Raw genomic sequence first — 17,305 nt, forward strand, 5'->3', positions numbered from 1 at the left:
TGTCCCCTGTGTATTTATACCTTTGTTCTCCATTTGTCTGTTGCCAGTTAGTTTTGTTTTGTCAAGCCTACCTGTCTCTCGATTGTTCCTGTTTCCTAGTTTTCCCGATGTTTATCATTCTGCCTGCCCTGACCCTGAGCCTGCCTGCTGTCCTGTACCTTTGCCCCACCTATCTGGATTACTGACCTCTGCCTGCCCTTGTCCTGCCTTTTGCCTGCCCCTGTTCGAATTAATAAACTGTTACTTCGACCTTGTCTGCATCTGGGTCTTACCTGAAACGTGATACATATGGAATCATGTAGTAAACAAAAAAGTGTTAAACAAATATATTTTATATATTAGATTCTTCAAAGTAGCCACCCTTTGCCCAACCTCAACCCAATTGAGATGGTTTGGGATGAGTTGGACTGCAGAGTGAAGGAAAAGCAGCCAACAAGTGCACAGCATATGTGGGAACTCCTTCAAAAAAGCATTCCAGGTGAAGCTGGGTGAGAGAATGCCAAGAGTATGCAAAGCTGTCATCAAGGCAAAGGGTGGCTACTTTGAAGAATCTCAAATTGATTTGTTTAACACTTTTCTGGATACTACATGATTACATGAGTGTTATTTCATAGTTTTGATGTCTTCACTATTATTCTACAATTAAGAAAATAGTCAAAATAAAGAAAACCCCTTGAATGAGTAGGTGTATCCAAACTTTTGACTGGTACTGTAGATACACCACTATATCACGACCCTCTTGTCTAACAGGAAGATTCTGCACCAAGAGGGTCCCTCTGCTTTCCAGAGGGGGCGTACTGCCGTGCTCTGGTCATTGCTCCCCTCTTTGGCATCGCACATGTGGTCTACTTCCTGGGAGTGGGAGTTCCTTCTCAGCTTCCTGCCTCAACGGAACAACTAGTCTTGCACTCTCATACACAGCCCACAATGGAGCCAGATAATCTGGCTCTTTCCTATCACACACAGCTGACATTGGAGCTAGGTAATCTGGTACCTTCCTCTCAGACACAGCCCACACTGGAGCCAGATAATCTGGCTCTTTCCTCTCAGACACAATTGACACTGGAGCTAGATAATCTTGCTCTTTCCTCTCAGACACAGCCCACACTGGAGCCAGGTAATCTGTCACTTTCCTCTCAGACACAGCCCACGCTGGAGCCAGGTAATCTGTCACTTTCCTCTCAGACACAGCCCACACTGGAGCCAGATAATCTGTCTCTTTCCTCTCAGACACAGCCCACACTGGAGCCAGATAATCTGGCTCTTTCCTCTCAGACACAGCCCACACTGGAGCCAGGTAATCTGTCACTTTCCTCTCAGACACAACCCACACTGGAGCCAGGTAATCTGTCACTTTCCTCTCAGACACAGCCCACACTGGAGCCAGGTAATCTGTCACTTTCCTCTCAGACACAGCCCACACTGGAGCCAGATAATCTGGCTCTTTCCTCTCAGACACAGCCCACACTGGAGCCAGGTAATCTGTCACTTTCCTCTCAGACACAGCCCACACTGGAGCCAGGTAATCTGTCACTTTCCTCTCAGACACAGCGCACACTGGAGCCAGATAATCTGGCTCTTTCCTCTCAGACACAGCCCACACTGGCCAAAGCCCTAAGGAGTTAGTTAGTCAGACAGAACGGTGTGTGTGTTCTAGACCAGAGTTTGCCCTCTGCACCTGTTGAGGGTATTCTGATAGGTCATCCTTTTTTATATCCCCTACCTGAGATGAATTACTGTAAATATTTAAATTTAGGTCTGATTTATAACTACATGATAATCATTCAATATCATTTCAAGTGTACTTTTAGTTGTGCCTTATCAAGGTTAAGTCATGGAATTATCTATTGTTTTTACTAAGATGTTGCTATCATGATATATAAATCTGTCAAATCATGTTGTGTTTTGTGTTTCCCTCTTCATCCATGAAGAAGCTTTAGAATTGCATTCTTCTTCCAAGAATGCAATGAGTATTTCATCACAGTGATACTAAGAGCTGATCTGGGGTGTATTCAGGATTACCAAAGATAACATAAGATGTTGGCAGATGTTGGAAACAATGTAATCAAGCTGTGTGCCTAGAAGGAGTCAACTTTGCCTGCAGCAAACGTAGCAGGTTGGTGACATTGGTGATTACACACCAAACACAATTTGCTGCCCAGCCACCATGTTGGCACCATTTTGTGACTAGATGTCAGTTCAGGTACCTGCCTGAATTTGGCTGATAGAAACTCTCCTTTTCGTGGGCAAAATGTTTTCCATTTGGAGTAAACGGTTTCTGTTAGAAAACATTTTCCAACAGACAAAACGTTTTGCAACAGAATCTGCAAAATGAATACACCCCAGGGTTCTGAGAGTGGCCCTTCACTCAGCCAGAGTCAAGTCCTCAAATCAAAAAGATAAAAACCCACCCTTGACATTTATGCAAGCCCATCGCCATTATCATTACCGAAAGGTACATTTGTAGATCCTGTATGACCCTGTATCATAGTAACCTAGATTCTATATTGTTGTCACGTTCCTGACCTGTTTTCCTTTGTCTTGTATTTATTTTAGTTGGTCAGGGCGTGAGTTGGGTGGGTTTGTCTATGGTTGATTTTCTATGTTGGGATTTTTGTGTTCGGCCTGGTATGATTCTCAATCAGAGGCAGCTGTCAATCGTTGTCCCTGATTGAGAATCATACTTAGGCAGCCTGGGTTTCACGTGTTTTGGTGTGTTTGTTTCCGTGTTTGTGTTTTCACCACACGGTACTGTATAGGTTTCTGCACTTCGTTTATTTGTTTTGTAATTCAGTGTTCAGTTTTTCGTTATAATAAATCATGATGAACACTAACCACTCTGCGTATTGGTCCGATCCTCTCGCCTCTCCTCGTCCGAGGAGGAGGACGAATATGAAGCCGTTACAGAAACACCCACCACCAGAGGACCAAGCGGAGTGGAAAAGGGCAGCAACAGCAGCAGCCAGCGGCCAAAAACCCAGGACTCCTGGACTTGGGAAGAGATCCTGGACGGCAAAGGACCCTGGGCTCAGCACGGGGAATATCGCCGTCCCAAGGCGGAGTTGGAGGCAGCGAAGGCAGAGAGGCGCTGGTATGAGGAGGCAGCATGGCGACGCGGTTGGGAGCCCGAGAGCCAACTCCCCGTGCTTACCGTGGAGTGAGAGGGTGTCGTACTGGTCAGACACCGTGTTATGCGGTGGAGCGCACGGTGGCCCCAGTACGCGTGCTTAGCCCAGTGCGGGCTATTCCACCTTGCCGCACTGGTAGGGCTAGGTTGGGCATCGAGCCGGGTGTCATGAAGCGGCCCAACGCATCTGGCCTCCAGTGCGTCTCCTCGGGCCGGCGTACATGGCACCAGCCTTACAAATGGTGTCCCCGGTTCGCCAGCATAGCCCAGTACGGCTATTCCACCTCGCCGCACTGGCAGGGCTACGGGGACCATTCAACCTGGTAAGGTTGGGCAGGCTCGGTGCTCAAGAGCGCGTGTCCTCCTTCACGGTCCGGTATTTCCGGTGCCACCTCCACGTACCAGTCCTCCGGTGGCAGCCCCCCGCACCGGCTGTCTCTCCGGGTTCTCTCCCCAGTTGCTCCCACCTGTCCAGCGCTGTCGAGCATTCCTCTTCTCCACGGCAGCCAGAGTCTCTCTCTGCCCAGCACTGTCTGAGCTGCCTGCCTGCACAGACCCGTCAGGCTGTCCGTCTGTCCCGAGCCGTCAGAGCTGTCCGTCTGTCCCGAGCCGTCAGAGCTGTCCGTCTGTCCCGAGCTGTCAGAGCTGTCCGTCGTGTCCCGAGCGTCAGAGCTGCCCGTCTGTCCCGAGCCTTCAGAGCTGCCCGTCTGTCCCGAGCCGTCAGAGCTGCCCGTCTGTCCCGAGCCGTCAGAGCTGCCCGTCTGTCCCGAGCCATGAGCTGCCCATCTGTCCCGAGCCGTCAGAGCTGCCCGTCTGTCCCGAGCCGTCAGAGCCGTCCGCCAGACAGGAGCAGCCAGAGCCTTCCGCCAGACAGGAGCAGCCAGAGCCTTCCGCCAGACAGGAGCAGCCAGAGCCTTCCGCCAGACAGGAGCAGCCAGAGCCTTCCGCCAGACAGGAGCAGTCAGAGCCTTCCGCCAGACAGGAGCAGTCAGAGCCTTCCGCCAGCCATGAGCAGACAGAGCCGTCAGCCAGCCAGGACCAGCCAGAGCCGTCAGCCAGCCAGGACCAGCCAGAGCCGTCAGCCAGCCAGGACCAGCCAGAGCCGTCCAGCCAGGATCCGCCAGAGCCGTCCAGCCAGGATCAGCCAGAGCCGTCCAGCCAGGCTCAGCCAGAGCCGTCCAGCCAGGACCAGCCAGAGCCGTCCAGCCAGGACCAGCCAGAGCCGTCCAGCCAGGACCAGCCAGAGCCGTCCAGCCAGGATCAGCCAGAGCCGTCCAGCCAGGATCCGCCAGAGCCGTCCAGCCAGGATCCGCCAGAGCCGTCCAGCCAGGATCCGCCAGAGCCGTCCAGCCAGTATCCGCCAGAGCCGTCCAGCCAGGATCCGCCAGAGCCAGCCAGCCAGGATCCGCCAGCCAGCCAGGATCCGCCAGAGCCGTCCAGCCAGGATCCACCCCTCAGTCCGGAGCTGCCCCTCAGTCCGGTGCTGCCCCTCAGTCCGGTGCTGCCCCTCAGTCCGGAGCTGCCCCTCAGTCCGGAGCTGCCCCTTAGTCCGGTGCTGCGTACATGGAGGGTGGTTGTTAGGAGGAGGCCACGGGGGCGAGTAAGGAGGCGGACAAAGACATTGTTAAGGTGGGGTCCACGTCCCGCGCCAGAGCCGCCACCGTGGACAGACGCCCACCCAGACCCTCCCCTAGAATTTATGGTGGTGCGCCCGGAGTTCGCACCTTAAGGGGGGGGTTCTGTCAAGTTCCTGACCTGTTTTCCTTTGTCTTGTATTTATTTTAGTTGGTCAGGGCGTGAGTTGGGTGGGTTTGTCTATGGTTGATTTTCTATGTTGGGATTTTTGTGTTCGGCCTGGTATGATTCTCAATCAGAGGCAGCTGTCAATCGTTGTCCCTGATTGAGAATCATACTTAGGCAGCCTGGGTTTCACGTGTTTTGTGGGTGTTTGTTTCCGTGTTTGTGTTTTCACCACACGGTACTGTATAGGTTTCTGCACTTCGTTTATTTGTTTTGTAATTCAGTGTTCAGTTTTTCGTTATAATAAATCATGATGAACACTAACCACTCTGCGTATTGGTCCGATCCGTCTCGCCTCTCCTCGTCCGAGGAGGAGGACGAATATGAAAGCCGTTACAGAAACACCCACCACCAGAGGACCAAGCGGAGTGGAAAAGGGCAGCAACAGCAGCAGCAGCAGCGGCCAAAAACCCAGGACTCCTGGACTTGGGAAGAGATCCTGGACGGCAAAGGACCCTGGGCTCAGCCAGGGGAATATCGCCGTCCCAAGGCGGAGTTGGAGGCAGCGAAGGCAGAGAGGCGCTGGTATGAGGAGGCAGCGTGGCGACGCGGTTGGGAGCCCGAGAGCCAACTCCCCGTGCTTACCGTGGAGTGAGAGGGTGTCGTACTGGTCAGACACCGTGTTATGCGGTGGAGCGCACGGTGGCCCCAGTACGCGTGCTTAGCCCAGTGCGGGCTATTCCACCTTGCCGCACTGGTAGGGCTAGGTTGGGCATCGAGCCGGGTGTCATGAAGCCGGCCCAACGCATCTGGCCTCCAGTGCGTCTCCTCGGGCCGGCGTACATGGCACCAGCCTTACAAATGGTGTCCCCGGTTCGCCAGCATAGCCCAGTACGGGCTATTCCACCTCGCCGCACTGGCAGGGCTACGGGGACCATTCAACCTGGTAAGGTTGGGCAGGCTCGGTGCTCAAGAGCGCGTGTCCTCCTTCACGGTCCGGTAATTCCGGTGCCACCTCCACGTACCAGTCCTCCGGTGGCAGCCCCCCGCACCAGGCTGTCTCTCCGGGTTCTCTCCCCAGTTGCTCCCACCTGTCCAGCGCTGTCAGAGCATTCCTCTTCTCCAGCGCAGCCAGAGTCTCTCATCTGCCCAGCACTGTCTGAGCTGCCTGCCTGCACAGCACCGTCAGAGCTGTCCGTCTGTCCCGAGCCGTCAGAGCTGTCCGTCTGTCCCGAGCCGTCAGAGCTGTCCGTCTGTCCCGAGCGGTCAGAGCTGCCCGTCTGTCCCGAGCCGTCAGAGCTGCCCGTCTGTCCCGAGCCGTCAGAGCTGCCCGTCTGTCCCGAGCCGTCAGAGCTGCCCGTCTGTCCCGAGCCGTCAGAGCCGTCCGCCAGACAGGAGCAGCCAGAGCCTTCCGCCAGACAGGAGCAGCCAGAGCCTTCCGCCAGACAGGAGCAGCCAGAGCCTTCCGCCAGACAGGATCCGCCAGAGCCTTCCGCCAGACAGGAGCAGTCAGAGCCTTCCGCCAGACAGGAGCAGTCAGAGCCTTCCGCCAGCCATGAGCAGACAGAGCCGTCAGCCAGCCAGGACCAGCCAGAGCCGTCAGCTAGCCAGGACCAGCCAGAGCCGTCAGCCAGCCAGGACCAGCCAGAGCCGTCCAGCCAGGATCCGCCAGAGCCGTCCAGCCAGGATCAGCCAGAGCCGTCCAGCCAGGATCAGCCAGAGCCGTCCAGCCAGGCTCAGCCAGAGCCGTCCAGCCAGGACCAGCCAGAGCCGTCCAGCCAGGACCAGCCAGAGCCGTCCAGCCAGGACCAGCCAGAGCCGTCCAGCCAGGACCAGCCAGAGCCGTCCAGCCAGGATCCGCCAGAGCCGTCCAGCCAGGATCCGCCAGAGCCGTCCAGCCAGGATCCGCCAGAGCCGTCCAGCCAGGATCCGCCAGAGCCGTCCAGCCAGTATTCGCCAGAGCCAGCCAGCCAGGATCCGCCAGCCAGCCAGGATCCGCCAGAGCCAGCCAGCCAGGATCCGCCCCTCAGTCCGGAGCTGCCCCTCAGTCCGGTGCTGCCCCTCAGTCCGGTGCTGCCCCTCAGTCCGGTGCTGCCCCTCAGTCCGGAGCTGCCCCTCAGTCCGGAGCTGCCCCTCAGTCCGGAGCTGCCCCTTAGTCCGGTGCTGTACCGGTGCCACACGGTACTGTATAGGTTTCTGCACTTCGTTTATTTGTTTTGTAATTCAGTGTTCAGTTTTTCGTTATAATAAATCATGATGAATACTAACCACTCTGCGTATTGGTCCGATCCGTCTCGCCTCTCCTCGTCCGAGGAGGAGGACGAATATGAAAGCCGTTACAATTGTGCTGGTTCTTCCCTGGACCGTTATTCCCTCTTCTCAGGAGGACACATGCACGTCCAAGCACTTTTATGTCGCCACCCCTCTTCCCTCCCCTGTAGATATGGTGGGTGTTGGGTTATCAGTTTGGAGTTGTGAATATGGACATCCATATAATAACGGTCCACTGAAGGTGTAAAACAGACTGACAGCTATTTTATTATTCATTTGAGGTCAAATAAGAACAGAAAAAATGTATTCCTCTCGTATATATTGCTGTCTGAAAATAATGAATGGGATTGTGCTACCCGTGTTGCCTTATGATTCTTTCTCTCTATTTGTGTGACAGCCTTTGGTGTGTGGTTTGTCCTCATTCTACCGTAACAAGTCTTAAGGAAATCCGAAGAGGCCCCCTGGACTGTGGTAACCAAGGAAACAATGGAGGGAGGGCTTCACCAGTATCTCGCTGTCTCTGTCGGCCTGTCTCATTCCTACGGAACCATGTGTCCATCCAATAGCCAGATTCTCTAGTTCACATGGGCATGGCTATCCTTGTGTCCTGTTGCTTTCTTGGCATTGTCTCCTTTGGAGGAGATCCATTTCCCACCTGCAGTGTTTGTCTTTCTCCACTCCCATGGATACCACTCAGATCCCATTTGAAAACAAACAAGCAGAGACAATGTGTATAGAGGACACATTATTTACACCTTCCATTGTTATGTGATTATTACAGTGTTAGCATCTGTCCAGTAGATGGAGCAGGTGCAAGCCGGCATGCATTTAATGTATACTACATTTCATAGAATTTAATACAATTACAAGAAGGAGATGTTATGTTTGTACTTTGATTATTATTGATATTATTAATTATTAATAATCATTCTAATATATTATTATTATGTACTTTGTATGCTGCACAGGTGAATATGGCTAATACAGGGTGGAGTCAAGGAACAGGGTAAACCGATAAGAAATGGGAAGAAGGGAAGGGAGGGGAAGAGGGAGAGATGAGAGATGGGGAGATCGAGGCACTCAACCAAATCAGGGCATAGATTACAAAAGAAGTGAATGCCTGGAGGGTGAGAGTCTACTGTCAAGGACTGTCAAACACACACAGACCAGAGGGGATGTAGATGCCCCACCATCATTTAGATCAATTTCATCCTATCAATCTAGATCTAATTTATCGTAGGGCTACTGTCACAGGCAGTGCCATACATTTCACTTTCATAAGACTTAAATTGCCTTCCTAGTGATCAATTAGCTTATTTACTATGACATTTCATATGTTGAGAAATTACATTCTCAAGGGGCATTGCAATAGCTATATTATTCACCCTGTTCCAGGGGAATGGGAGAGTATGGTGTGTAAATGGCTCGTGAAATGACCTCTACCTCCTTTGATGGTGTATAACAGGCAGGAATTGTGTCTCAGGGCTATGAAAGTGGAAGAAATTGTACCAGCAAGTATGGCTGAAATGTATAGGAATATCTACTGTATGTAGCTAAGCGATCTAAATCTGTTACGGTTCTGTTGTCATTATTTGCAATCTACAGTACAGTAAATGGCACTGGTTCATCAACAATTAATTTACTCTAAAATTGACATAACATTTTAGAAAACTGCACTTTATAGGTCTACATTAGCTCCCCCCCAGCCAGAAGATTGGTATTGGGGCAAGCTGGCGGCTGCAAAATGACATAATGTCAATGAAAAGCCTTGAGGATCAAAGCATTGCTGAAGTTGCGTTGATGAAAGAGTTGCCTTGAGTTCGGAGGCGACAGTGTGACAGGCTAATTAATATTCATGCTAGAGATGATGGGAGAGAGAGAGAGAGCGAGAGAGAGAGCGAGAGAGAGGGAAGGAGCAAGTCCTACGAGAGATGCAGAGAGGGGTTTTGGAATATTTGTTTGAGATCCAGCATGTAGCTCTGAGTGGGCTGTAACCTACACTCTAAAAAATAACAACTCAATTTGGGTTATTTGGTAACCCTGCACTGGGTAAATATTGGACAGACCACATGCTGGTCTTTTGACCCAGCCAGTTGGGTTGCGTTAATAACCCAACATGTTAGGTTGTTTGAATTACCAAACATGGGTTAATTCAACCATCAATTGGTTTATTATTCACTTTCATGCTGGGTCTTTTTTAATGTAATTCTACGTTATTTTAAGGAGACTTGGCCTATTATGGGTGTGGCTTTAATATAGTTATTTTTGGCCACCCATAAGAGTAAATGTCATTCTGGTTAATCATTTTAAGTTTGTATATTACAAAATAAAATGTTTCTTGAATATTGTTGCAAATTACATATTTTAATCTAAAGGTAATAACATTATAATGACAGCAGGTGGGCCAATAACCAAAAGGTTGCTGGTAGGAATCCCAGAGTTGGAGAAGTGGAAAAATGTGGTGTTTTGCCCTTGAGCAAAGCAGTTTCTTGTGTGTCTCAAGAATGGTCCACCACCCAAAAGACACCCAGTCAACTTGACACTACTGTGATAAGCGTTGGAGTCAACATGGGCCAGCATCACTGTGGAACGATTTCAACACCTTGTAAAGTCAATGCCCCAACGAATTGAGGCTGTTCTGAGGGCAAAAGTGTGCAACTCAATAATAGAAAGTTGTTCCTAATGTTTTGTACACTCAGTGTCAGTGAGAGAGAGAGATGCCAGACAGGCAACTGAGTTCTGGGACAGAGAAAGCATTATCTTGCAGCCAAAAGGCTTACAATGAGACAGGAAGAGGCACATGGACAGCATCGCTCCAAGGATCAGCATATCAACTCCAATCTCATGGAGTTGTCATTGGCTTCCATTATTATTGAGCACTCAAGGTTAAGGAATGGACGATGGGTGAGACAAAAGTAGATGCTTATGTATAGACCATCTTGTAGGCCTACAACCCAGTTGCTTTAGAACATTTTGTTTGAAACATTTTAAATGTAAAATTAGAGTAAGAATGTTTCTCAATTTTATATGGGCTAGGCTACTTATCAATATCAATTAAATGCGTAATTGATAGCCCACGTCATTAAGTACTTGGCATGTGGTCAAATGAAGATGGGTAAATAAGATTAGGCTACACCAAACTTTAATAGGCCTTCATAAAATAACAATTATTGAATGTACTGTTTGCCATTCGATGTTCTACAACACTAGGGACCGCTGGTGAGCCATGTCAGTCATGTTGCTACGGGTGGACGTGAGCGGTGAGTAAATCAACTTTTCGTATTGGATTTAACAGTCCTATGGCGAACACAGATTGAGTGTTAAAAATAACAGGTTCAAGGAATCGATGATGAAGCAACGTTTATCACACAAAAATGTGAAGGGTGGTAGGCTACAGCATGTTCGCGCGAGAAAAGGCAACCGTTTCTCACGCACGAACCCCAATTAATTTGCCACCTGCAGTTGGGAGTCACTGACAACCTGTCGCCCATAGACTACCAACCAGACCAGGCTGAGACTACACATCTACAGACACCTATTCGCACATTTCCAGTTTGGTTAATTATGAGGCTACAAAGGCACACACATTTCCAGGTCTCTTTTGTGGTGAATCAATCCATCTCTCGCCCCCTCTATATGTAGTAGCCATCTGAGACGGTTTCTGGAATTCTCAAAGGACATGTTTATGAAATGAAGGGATTATAATAATAGGGATTGAGGTGAGGATAAGGATGGTGATATAATGGTGACTGTAGACTAACATCTAACTAGGTCGAACGAGGAGCGTACAATTTGGCGACGATTAAGTCCCTTAAAAAAATAGGCAACATTAAAGTGTATGGTTCCAGCCCAAACACAGATTTTGACTCCAGCTGCGAGTACTTTGCACGGACTGCTTTCACGTCACCCCGCCCGTCTGCCCGTCTCCTCCCTGCAATCTTATTGCGACCATCTCTTTTGAGCGCCTCTGAACTGGAGAGAGAGAGATACTAAATAGATTCAGCCACCAACATTACCTACCTGCTCGAGCGAAATACGGGGAGGACGCTCAAGTACGCGCGCGTCCACGCGCACTCGCTGAGTAGCAAGACAATATAAGGCAATAAATAAAAAGCAAAATTGGAATTTGAGTTTTCAACGCGAAGGCTATTCCTTAAAAATAAAAATATAAGAATACAGCTTTACTGAAAAAAGCAACAGCCATGCATCTAAACAGAGAAGAAGGGAACAGCAAAGGTGAGAGAAAGACCTCAATTTATATTTTCCATGCCAGACTGTCTGTCTCCCTTTTAGGCTAGTTTGTTTGAGGCTCTTGTGATCGTTCAAAAACGCCCTTGAGTACGATTTGTTGGTCTCAAGGAATGATGCTGGGAGTCATCGCCACAACACAAGCAGCATGTTATTGCTGATTTTACTAGTGTCATCTCTATCAGAATGCATAGCCCATGATGTTGTTTACTCGTTACATTCCTTGTCATGTGCCTGGATGACATTCAAAGGCTACCTCATCGTTCAGAGACCGCACCAAAGGCAATTGTGTAGATTGAATGACTACAATTAGGCTGGCAGCATGGAGACTCGGGTGTAAGATAAAGATGCTTGTGCACTTGTTGTTCTCTCAGTATTGTTAACGTTAGGCTACATGCCCGAGTGACACGGATTTTTACGTCAGGTAAACTGAGCGGCAAAGCACACAAGGTCATCTCATCTCCTATCATGTCCACGGGTGTTTGTGTCCCTGTCTGAGGGAGAGAGGAGCATATTGTATGTGTGTGCGTGTGGGTGGGGGGGGGGCACCTATTTAAGAAATGTATCCCACGTGCATCGGGGGCGTGACAGGTTACATGGAGATGTAGTGGCCCTCTTCCCGCCCCTAAGTGTCGCCCCTGGTGGCAAGCAGTAGGCTGCACACATTGACAGCAAACACCTGCTGCTCAGGGAGAGAAATGTGTGAACTGAATGAACGTGAAATGGCTGAAAACAGCTTTATTCACTCATGGCCTCATTATGGCAGTGAAAAATGCACTTCCAATAAATCACCCATTTCCAATAAATATTATTAGCTGTAGTCTGAATATATAAGAAGGCCTAGTTCTATAAACACTGTGTCCCTTTGAACATCTCTTTTGTGACAGATCACTTGCAAAATAGGCCTATATATTGAGGGTCATTTGCAGAGAGGATGGTGTCTGGAACAAGTGGGTTTCTGAACACTGTACTCTATAAAATGACCTAAATCTATCCACATAATAAAGCAAATTGCAAACTTTCATGAACACAGAAAATTTGAGATTTGTTCATTTTCCATCATCCACTCTAGAATTACTGGCTTATTTACTGTAGTTCCTACAGCCATGTTCTGTAGGCCAAAAGTATGTGGACACCTGCTCATTGAACATCTCATTCCAAAGTCATGGGCATTAATCTGGATTTGCTACCATGACAGCCTCCATTCTTCTGGGAAGGCTTTCCACTAGATGTTGGAACATTGCTGCAGGGACTTGCTTCCATTCAGCCACAAGAGCATTAGTGAGGTCGGCACTGATGTTGGGCTATTAGTCCTGGCTCGCAGTCGGCGTTCCAATTCATCCCAAAGGTGTTCGATGGTCTTGAGGTCAGGGCTCTGTGCAGGCCAGTCAAGTTCTTCCACACTGATCTTGACAAACCATTTCTGTATGGACCTTGCTTTGTGCATGGGGGCATTTTCATTCTGAAACAGGAAAGGTCCTTCCCCAAACTGTTGCCACAAAGTTGGAAGCACAGAATCGTCTAGTATGTCATATGCATATGCATTAAGAATTCCCTTCATAGCCCGAAACATGAAAAACATCCCCAGACCATTATTCCTCCTCCACCTAACTTTACAGTTGTCACTATGCATTGGGGCAGGTAGTATTCTGCTGGCATCCACCAAACCCAGATTTGTCCTTCAGAGTGCTAGATGGTGAAGCGTGATTCATCACTTCAGAGAACACATTTCCACAGCTCCAGAGTCCAATGTCGGAGAGCTTTATGCCGAAGCTTGGCATTGCGCATAGTGATCTCGGCCATGGAAACCCATTTCATGAAGCTCCCGATGAACAGCCTTGTGCTGACGTTGCTTTCAGAGGCAGTTTGGAACTTGGTAGTGAGTGTTGTAACCAAGGACTGACGATTTGTATGCGCTACGCGCCTCAGCACTCGGCGGTCCTGTTCTGTGAGCTTGAGTGGCCTACCACTTCGGGGCTGAGCCGTTGTTGCTCCTAGACTTTCACAATAACAGCACTTACAGTTGACCGGGGCAGCGTCCTGGGGCAGCGTCCTCCAACACAGACCAGCCAAGCCGCACTGCTTCTTGACACAATGCCCGATTAACCCGGAAGCCAGCCGCACCAAGGTGTTGGAGGAAACACCATACACCTGGCGACCGTGTCAGCGTGCATTGCGCCCGGCCCGCAACAGGAGTCGCTAGAGCACAATGGGACAAGGACATCCCTGCCGGCCAAACCCTCCCCTAACCCGGACGATGCTGGGTCAATTGTGCGCCGCCCCATGGGTCTTCCGGTCGCGGCCGGCTGCGACAGAGCCTGGACTCGAACCAGGATCTCTAGTGGCACAGCTAACACCGCAAGGCAGTGCCTTAGACCACTGCGCCACTCGGAAGGCCCTATGTCAGGGGGATTTTGCAGAGGGGGCACACTGACTTGACCCCCCCCCCCCCCCCCCCCCCCCCACCTGACTTTGACGCTATATTTAGCGAGTTTTCAGACCTCTCCAGTGACTTTTATTGGTAAAAGAGGCTAGTGTGAAATTCAGCTACTTTTCAGGCTGCCTTTGGGGAGTTTTGACATTAAAGATTTCTATGGTTTTGTAGCATTTACCAACTTTTCCCACTAAAAGTCTGCTGCAAACTAAAGTGGGAGAAGTTGTCTGTGCAACAGAAGTCACCGCAACAGCGCACTTACAGACGGAGAAGCACAAGGAGAGGGGGTGTGCGGCAGGAGAGTGGACAAAAATGCTACGTCAGGGACCTCAGTTATGCTCCAGCAAGGCAAATTGGTGCCGAGACATCGTCGCGGCAATGGCAAAACGTAATCTAGCCACTTCTAGCAATGAATCAATGAGCCAATAGCGATTCTCACTGATAAATTGTTGACAAAACTGTTGATTTAAAATCAAATCAAATGTTATTGGTCACAGATGTTATTGCAAGTGTAGCGAAATGCTTGTGCTTCTAGTTCCGACAGTGCAGCAATATCTCTCAAGTAATATCTAACAATTCCACAAAAAATACCTAATACACACAAATCGAAGTAAGGAATGGAATAAGAATATATGGATGAGCAATGTCAGAGCGGCATAGGCTAAGATGCAGTACATATTATAGAATACAGTATATACATATGAGATGAGTAATGCAAGAAATGTAAACATTATTTTACCTGCGGGTGATGGGCAGGACTCACAGGAGGTATGTTGGTAAAGGAATTTAATCAAGCATGTAGCCTTTTGATTTCTTCTTAATGAATAAATAAAACGAAAATGTTTTGTTATTTCTCTGTAATACTAGCCACCTAGCCATTTTATGACGTTGGCTTTAACTAGCCAGCTAGATAGGTTCCGAATCTCCCAACATCAGAACTATCTACCAAGCCATTTCAGGCTATCAATTAAGTTAAAGTAGCTTGTCTGACTATCTTAGCTGGAAAGCCTGCTGGCAAGGTTTCTAGACTTTAGAAAAGCAAGCAATTACTAAATGTACTGAATAAAACTCACATTCCTTTCAATCTTTTACCCAGATTTTAGCAGAGATGTAGAGAAGCATATGTGACCGACCGCCTTGATTCGGTCTTATTTAGCAAGATTTGAAATTGTGTTTTTTACATTGGATAAAAGCAGAGACACAGAGCTACAAAATGGTAGATCATACACTACATTTGAGGAACAATGGGAAAGTAATTCTGCTTTGGAAGTTGATAAACTTATAACCTCACTTTTGAGAAAATTAGCTTTGAATGTTTTAGAACCTACTGGAGAGCTCTCCTTTGTGTCAAGTCACTCTGGTTCACACTGACTGTGTGCAATGCCATAAGAATCATCAGATCTTTCTCCCTCTCTGTCACAAATGCCATGGTTGCCCTTAGTTTGAAGATATAATCCGGAGACAGGTGTTCTCTTTTCGACTCCCTCTGCATTTGCAATCAAACGGCAAAATTCTATTAATCTCTACCAGACATTCCACTGATTTCAAAACTCGGTCAACTTCTTCCGTGACAACAACACTGTTGATCTCTGTTTATTCCTCATCACTGTCATCGGAAGACTCTACAATGTCTTCTTCAAAGAAAATATTTTTACCTAAATCAGGGATTTCCTAATCATCTGATTCATTTTCAGAGTCAGAGAGAGTCAGCATGGCACGATCGTCCTCCAGAAAGTAGTCCATCACAACTTTTTCCCACTGACCTTTAAATTCAGGGGAGCAATGTTATTGGGAGCAGTAGCAACATATTTGCATGGCTAATGTTATATCTTTCGAAAAAACTGCAGTAGAAAGCATTATCTAAGCATAACGAGCAGCTCATTTTATAGACATTAGACGCTACACTGCAGACCAATCTGAAACTCATCTCTCGGCATGTTCAACCCACTCATTATCTCAGCCAATCATGGCTAGCGGGAAGGTTCCTGTCTTTTTCTGTGGCTAAACCAACTTGGCTCGTAATTTAACAACTTTATTCACATTTACAGATGGCATACAAGTTTGTTATTAAGGCACATGAAAGTTCAAATGTTCCAGAAGGCATTTCTGCCAAAAAACACATTTTGATAAAAAATAACGTTCAAATGACTCTCCTGTGAAGTCGTGACTTCCAACATTTGCCTAGTTTCCTGAAACAAGTCACATATTAAGTTTTTTTAAAGAACCACCTGTCAGGAGGTATGCTTAGATATGAAAAAAAAATACTTGGTTTAAATGTATTCATGATATTAGTGTATGAATTATGTTGCCATGATATGTGCCTGTATCCCATGTACTGTGTTGTAATTTTTATGTCCTAGGCATGTTAGTGCAGTATATTGAGATGTGTGATTTACAACAGTCAAAATGACACCCTCATTAAAATGACAAGTGAACAGGTAAAGAGGTATGCTAGATAATCTGTGCAGAAAAATATACATATTTTTTATATAGAATTAGGCATAATGATCAAGACTCTAGATTGCAGGAAAAAGCTTTTTTGGGTGTTTGAAATACTTTGTGCCCCTGGCAGCTTTGGGCAGAATCTCACTATTTTATTACAGTGATAAGTGTAGGCAGATTTTCCTCTCCTCACAAGGCCACTGGCACTGCAGTGGATGTGTTAAAATACACATAGTCAGGGAATGCTCTCTCTCCCTTTCCCTGTCTCGGGTGGAGTGAAATGTCTATATTAGACAAGTGTTTTACTGGCAGGTTTCATTAATGGTTATTGGCATAATTCATGTTTGCCTATAAATGTATCATAATATATTTTCTAATCGTATGATTCTTTCTATAACAAGTGGGGGAAAGAACAACATTCCACCGGTAGACCTGATTATCATGAACAGTCAAATATATATATATTTTTAACATTGATTAATATTAGCACAATTCTGCCAAATTGCATCCCACACGGGTGGCCAATATGACAGTCAGATGATGGTGTGTTTATATCACAGCAATCCTTTCCAATACAGATGTGTGTCCCTCCATTATTAGTAAATCACATACATCCAAAATGTTGGCCTTCACAGAAGACTACAAGGCTATGGAATCCAGAATGTCCAGCAAGTCTTAATTCCACTCTGGAATGGTTTCTATCAATCCATGTCCCAGCAGGGAATCTATTTCCCATCAGGAATGGTTCCCTGACAGGCAGCCTGTGCTGTGCTGTGCTGTGCTGTGCTGTGGGGGGATCCCTGCAGTGGCAGGTGATCTGACATCGGCACACACTGGCGCTATTGACTCTGGTTAATCTCAGCCCTAGGTAAAGATTAGACCACATCTGAGCCCTAACTCGCTTATCAGACAACAGCAATAACTACATTTAGTAGGGAATTCTTCAACCGCCACAACCAATGGCCTTTCCATGGAAAAGCAGTTTTAGGGGGTTGTAGGTTTTGATCAGTGGGGTTAGGTGGAAGCTCAACATGGTGATAAAT

The sequence above is a fragment of the Salvelinus namaycush genome, chromosome 30, assembly GCF_016432855.1.
Source record: "Salvelinus namaycush isolate Seneca chromosome 30, SaNama_1.0, whole genome shotgun sequence".
Taxonomy (NCBI): Eukaryota; Metazoa; Chordata; class Actinopteri; order Salmoniformes; family Salmonidae; genus Salvelinus; species Salvelinus namaycush.